Source organism: Aedes albopictus, chromosome 1, assembly GCF_035046485.1.
Source record: "Aedes albopictus strain Foshan chromosome 1, AalbF5, whole genome shotgun sequence".
NCBI classification, from domain to species: domain Eukaryota; kingdom Metazoa; phylum Arthropoda; class Insecta; order Diptera; family Culicidae; genus Aedes; species Aedes albopictus.
The window spans coordinates 44,545,519-44,552,816 of record NC_085136.1 but is presented as its reverse complement, the minus strand read 5'-3'; positions in this window follow the sequence as shown (position 1 = coordinate 44,552,816).

Here is a 7,298-nt window from a genome sequence, read left to right as displayed (position 1 = left end):
ACTACTACAATAACTCATAATCGCAACTTTGTATTGATCGTTGAAGACGTCATAGTTGCACATTTTTGTTACAGTTTTGCTCACCCATTTTGTTGTTTATTCTTATTTATCGACCTGGGTACCTACGCTCGCAGCCAAATAGTGCGAACAAAAGATTCGAGCACATGCTGGATTTGGATTTCGTTCGACACGTACTTAACTGTTCGTGGTATACGCCCGAATGGAGTTTCTTTTAGGCAAGATGACTCCTGAAGCAATCGGCATACTGGAGATCGTCGTGAATTGATTTTTTACGTCCTGACTACAAGAGATGGCAACTGAGTGAGGTAGCTCAAGCATCAACACTACTCAATGCGTCATGAAACCGAAATTACGAGATTTGACTCAATATGAGGTTTCACAAATCAATGCAAATGTTGACCTTCGTTCCATACTGGAATTCAAGGTGAATCACATCTATAAATTGATCTTAAATACCTCAATTTTGCGTAAACCCAAAAGGGAGTCTGTCTCTGACTAGCTCAATTCTGTGTCAACCACGGGCAATCAAGTGCGAAAAGTCTAAACGCAAATGTGAAAACAAAGTCTAACCGAACGTAGAAACATGAAACCGAACACTGCCTAAAAACCCGTGTGATAGGGAAATACGCGAGAGAAGATAAACATGATTATCGAAATAAGAACAAATGCAACACTAATCTAAACCGAAGCGGAGAGAGAAAAAGGAAAGTCTTCTGTTGATCTCCGATCTGGGGAGATCGTTCTTCTTAGCGATTTTGTTTCAAATACTAAAAAAATAACTGAATAAGAACATATGTAAATACTAAAATTCGATCCTAGCAAAGGAAGAGACGAACGAAAGTTTCTCGCAACCCAATCCCGCACTGATAAACTGCAGAAAACTAGTGTGTATTCTCGTATTATACTTAGTTATGTTAAATTATTACAAACCTCATGTAACATGATTTGCGCGGTAACACCAATCGCGCGGCATTCGTAGACTAAATTTAAGGTTATGTAAATCAAACATTTTAGCTATTCAAGCTCGCCGGCGTTCCCCCATGTGTACATATTGATCGCGACTTACACATTTACAGTAGTAGAACATACGTTTAACATAAATCTCCCTAAATTCTGAATTGATTCTGTTGAATACTTTTATTATTATACCGCCCGAAACCGGGTGGGACAACGTGTTTTTGTTAAGTTCAATTTCAAAAGTTTAAGTAGCAAAACAGGAGTCGAAACCGATCGATGATGGCTCCTGCATTATTCTTATTTCATTCGTCGTCGTCATCGTCGTCATAAACAGTTCTAACTGTAATCGTAGATGTTGTAGCAACAAAGCGGAAACTAACGGTAATCGCAAATTTTAATCCGGAGAATGTGGAGAAAATAAACCGAAACACTATAACTACTAGTACGGAGAAAAACTGAACGTGGGTGTAAATTATTGAAATCGACTCGCTGGTAATGTAGAAGTAGGACGAGGAGTGGTTTTTTAACCGTTGGATGTGGAAAACACGACTATCGATTCTTAAAAAGTAGATTGTCTGAGTTGTGGTGATTGCTTTCGGTAGTGGATATCACACTCCATGAAGTTGTTCTGTGTTTGTAAGGTAAAGTCTTACTTTTTTCGGTGTGCTTCGTTGTCTTTTTTAATATAACAAGATTAGGGATTGTAAAATGATGTAAGTCTTGGGCTAAAAATCCATCCATCATGCTTGTTATATACGTCCAAGAAGCAGTAACATACTTAATCTCGTCGTTTGTCATGCTGAAACCTCCGAATGCATTACAAACTGCACAATAGATTGTAATTTATGCAGGATTTTTTTTTATCTAATTCCCGTCTATGTAAGCACCGACCAATATTGATCGAATTCATTCTTGTGCCTCGCCTAACGCCTCATGGCCAATTTGGTATTTATTACTAGTTTATAAATGAGCTTCCATTTCATGGAAAAAATATCGTGAAAGAACTACAATTTCCTTAAAACAATCAGATTTAATAATTTTCACTTGAATTCTGTTTCCGTCTAGTCAACGTCTGTTCCGGGCACAACCTGAATTCATTTCCCGGCACACCTTCTACGTGACACCATTATACACAGGATGATCAAAAATTATGATTTGACCGTAGGTGTTTATTTGAAAAGTCGATCAAGTTCTTCTTTTGGAGCGGACCTGGTGTGGTGGTTAGAACACAAGACTATCACGCCGAGGACCTGGGATCGAATCCCACTCCCGACATACTCACAAAATGTGGGTTCTTCCTTCGGAAGGGAAGTAAAGTGTGGGTCCCGAGATGAACTAGCCTAGGGTTAAAAATCTCGTTAATACAGACAAAAAAAAATCTTCTTCTTTTCTGGCCAAAGTCTACGTTCCATACAAATTTCGAAAATTTTCTATGGACTGTAGTATAATCACCGACGAACCGACGTGACAGCTAGAACAAATAAATTCAAATTTATTGTCCGCGACGCCATGATGAAAAATAGCCGAACACTATCGCCACCTTTATAACGGCTCGCGATGATTTGATAGCTTGACACCAAACCCCCGTGTGTTCATATAGGAAACGGTTCGCGTCTGCGCTGGTTTGACAGAAGCGATCGCTCGCTTCGCTGGCCGACCGTTAAATTAGGGGGGGACAGTTTTGGATCGCCACTGTCACGTCGGTTCGTCGGTGGTATAATTATGGGCAGATGTGTACTTTTCGATTAGAGTGTGGTTGGGTTTATTCTTGGGTTAATTCTGTTTGGGTGTTTTACTGTGTGTTTTTTCCGTTATGTGGTGTTTGAAGTTAAGCGTGTATTCTTTTGAAAGTCATTAGCCATTCGTATACCTACAGACAAGCAAAGCGTGCGGAATAAAAAGTTGAAAATTACGCGCTCCGTGGTTTTAATAATTATTATCCTGCGTCAACCATCAGAAGTGGGATTCACGCCGGAAACAGGATAATTCGTCAACCTGTGAATATGAGCCGCATGACGAAAAGTGATTTGATCGAGTGGCTGCAGGAAAACCAAATCGATTTTTCTCCGTCGGCAACAGTGACGCACCTGCGAGCGCTCTACGAAAGCCATGTTGGAGCACAGGGCGGAGCACCGGACGACAATGAGGGTTCGGCGTCACCATCAGAGAATGAGGAGGAGCGGTTGGACGTGGAACTAAGGCTGCTGAAGAAACGTAAGATGATCGCTCATTTGCGTCGGGAACTGGAAGACATCGGACAAGCACAAGGCAATCCACCGACAATTCAGGATGTTATCGGTTCTATTCCACGATTTTCCGGAGGTGATTCATCGGACGCGAACAGATGGCTCAGTGATTTCGAATCTGCGTGCGATTCTCTGGGAGGCGGTGATGACTTGAAGCTTAAATGTGCCCGGCGACTAATGGAACCAGGAACGGAGGCTGAATGGTTTCTACGTGTTGACAAGTCTGCAAATTATCGACAGTTCCGTGCTAGTTTCCTGGAAAACTTCGGCCATGTTTACACGGTCGCTGAAATTGTTGAAAATGTCGGTTATTGCGTACATACTAAGGATGCAAGAGATCGCTTCGAGGGCGAATATCGACGAGAATCAAACCGTACAATTCATCATCGATGGATTCCAGGACCGTTCAGCGAACATAGCAGTTCTTTACCCGGCCAGAGGCTTGGCCCATCTGAAGCAGCTTTCTCGGCGATATGTTCAGTTGCGAGAGATGTACCCTGCGGCGATTCGGAATCAACCAGTCAAGCAAAAGGTGAAGCCTGCAACAACCAAGTCGGAACCGTCGCGCTGCTACAACTGTTCGGGTGTTGGTCATCTGTCGGTGGATTGCAAGGAGCCACGCCGGGTGAAGGGCTCTTGCTTCCGTTGCGGTTCGACTCAGCATCAACTTAAGGAATGTCCAAGACCAGCCCCGCGCAACAACAATCAGGTTGTTCTCGTGGACGAGTTTCGCCAAAATGGCGGGGGAGACCGCCAATCCGTTGGAGAACTAGGAGCAGTTCTCTCCGAGTTGAATATTGTAAGTATTGCTTTCTCAATTGATTGTATCACATACTCATGTACCACTGTTATTTCTATGTTCGATACGGGCAGTCCAATTAGTTTCGTACGACGATCGATAGTTCCACAATCGATGGGACCGAGTGAGAAGGTGAATTCAGGCTACAAGAGCATAGGCAACTACCCACTATGCACATATGGAATTATTGCAGCCATTGTCTGCTTTCGTGACCGTAAAACGTGTTTAAAGGTACATGTAGTGCCCGATAATAACCTTTGTGTTCCATTGCTATTAGGACGGAATTTTTTGAATGAAGTTGGCATTGCTTTGTACGACACGAGACTTATCGATTCAGTAGAAATAAAACCTAAAGTTGAACTTGAAATTGGACCAGACCCAAATCGAGCTAAAATTTCTGGATAAGTGTTACATTGTGTGTTTGATTATTCGACTTATGCACCTTCAGAACCCATTACTACCTGTAATCAGTGTGATCATCGACCATCTACTGAGATCTCCAATGGGCAAACTTCCATCCCTCGGGTTGTTTCTCTCGAAGTGTGTGTTTCAAATTCGAGTTATTCGTCTTCCGGTCAGTTAACTTTCGATCCTTCCGGCTCTTCCGCTACTTCCGATTCTTCCGTGTTGTTTGATTGTTCCGTTCCGCTTGATGAATACAAATCTCTTCCGACGCTGGATCACATTTCCGTTCCTGATGTGTTCTGTATAGACCCGATTGACAATAATTGTAATTATGACATAAATCCAGAGTTGAGTGTTGATTATCGGAATAATATTCTAAATATTATCCAAAACGACTATATTGATCTGAGGAATGTACCCATTCAGGAACATAAGTACGAAATGAAGCTAAACCTTACGTCGGAGATCCCTATCAATTTTCCGCCAAGGAGGCTGTCTTATACCGACAAAGTTGAAGTGGACCGCATTGTTGAGGGATTGGTGAGTGCTGGAATTGTACGACCAAGTAATTCTCCTTACGTATTTCCAATTGTTTTGAGAACGAAGAAAAGTGGTGAAAAGCGAATGTGTGTGGATTATCGTGCATTGAATAAGGTGACGGCACAGACAAACAGACATACTACTCAAATCGAAATCATCGCACGATTTAACGGTCATTTTGAAAATAAAGTGTGGTTCGGACTATGCTCGCATGTGTCATGGTGGCGCTGCTGTGCCTACATCACCTCTCAGTTTTGAAGAGAAATGAACGCGACGCCGATCAATGTTTAGATAAAATGACTCAATCATGAACCTTCATTCATGTTTTATGAATGGATGACGCCACGGGGGAGTCGTCACCTGCAAAATTGTTACATCGAACCGAGGGAAACAACACCTGCAAATGTTTCGGATTCAGCATTATAGAGGGTGCTAGTGAGTTGCCAAACGATGTTTTTGAAGCAATTTCTTTCTAAGTAATATGTCTGTTTGTCTGTGGTGACGGTTCGCGATAGTTACCCTATGCCTTTGATTGATGATTGTCTAGAACGTGTTGAAGGGAAGAAATATTTCACAGTGCTGGATCTTAAAAATGGGTTCCATCAGGTTAATGTAGCAGAAGACAGTGTTCCGTATACGGCCTTTGTCACTCCTAGTGGGCAGTACGAATATTTAAAGATGCCATTTGGATTACGTAATGCTCCAGCTGTGTTCCAGAGATTCATTAACTTTGTTTTGGCACCATTTATTAAGGAAGGAACTGTTACTGTTTATCTTGATGATATTACAATAGCAACGGCTATGATCCAGGAACATTTGGACGTTTTGCAACGGGTTCTTCGCGCATTGGCAGGATACAGACTGGAGATTAAGTTTCAGAAGTGTCAATTCTGTTTCACGGAGATTGAATTACAGTAGACGTTCGATAAGTGCAACATGTTTACGTTTCAGTTACCGAATGCAATTCGCTAACTGCAACGACTGACAGCCGTCAAACAGTTGTCAATTGCTGTTGAACGCAGCCAGAATGCACTCAAAAACTTCGCAATGCAGCTGTAGTGCATCTGAAAAACATCGCAACTCTGTTGACGTTTCGTTTTTGACAGATAGCGGTGCGATAACTGCAAAATTGTTGCACCTAGCGGACTTGCAGTTAAAAAGCATTGCAGTTAAACCGTTTGCACCGAGCGAACGTCTACTGAATTGGGATTCACTGTAAGTGAAAATGGCATTAGGCCCAACAACTCCCACCTGGCTGCAATTGAAAAGTTGCCAATTCCTTGTCATGTGAAGCAACTCAGTAAATGCTTGGGCTTGTTTTCGTATTTCCGAAGGTTTGTTCCATCGTTCTCAACATTTGCTTTGCCTCTACGTGCTTTGACTAATCCTGGAGCAAAATTTTATTTTGATGAGAAATGCAAGGAAGCATTTGAAACCCTACGAAGCAAGCTGATGTCTTCTCCTGTCCTTGCTCTTTACAATCCAAAGCGGGAAACAGAACTACATTGTGATGCGAGTAGTGAAGGTTTTGGTGGAATCTTGATGCAAAAGCAGGACGATGGTAAATTTCATCCAATCGGGTATTTCTCTAAACGAACATCCGCTGCTGAATCGCGTTATCACAGTTTTGAGCTAGAGACTTTAGCTATTATCTATTCGCTCAGAAAGTTCCGCATCTATTTGGAAGGAATTCCGTTCCGCATCATAACAGATTGCAACTCATTGACTATGACATTGAACAAGAAAAGTGTTATCGCTAGGATCGCGAGATGGGCTCTTGAGTTGGAAAATTATCATTAGGGGGCATCCATAAAGTACGTCACGCTTAGAGGGGGGAGGGGGGGGTATTGAAAAGTGTGACAAGCAATGTATTAAGTATAGGAAAAACCCGTACGAAGGGGGGAGGGGGGGTTGAAAAATCCCATTTTTGGCGTGACGTACTAAATGGATGCCCCCTTACACTATCCAGCATCGCAATGGTAGGCTTATGAATCACGTAGATGCTTTGAGTCGATTACCTGGTGCCGATGTCGTAACTTACGACAACTCTGATCAAGTGATTTCCGCAGTAAATTCAGATGATCTTGATTTCCAACTTCAAGTTACCCAAGGCCGAGATAAGGATATTGTTGACTTGAGAGAGAAGTTGGAGAACGGACTTGTAAAGCATTTCTGCTTGGAAGATGGGTTAGTATATCGTTGTAGTAACACTGGAAAACTTTTGTTTTATGTACCCAATGAAATGGAAACCAACGTAATACGCAGTGTGCATGAGAAATTGTGCCATATGGGAATTGACCAATCCAAATTCCTGTGTGGTAGTGGTTTGT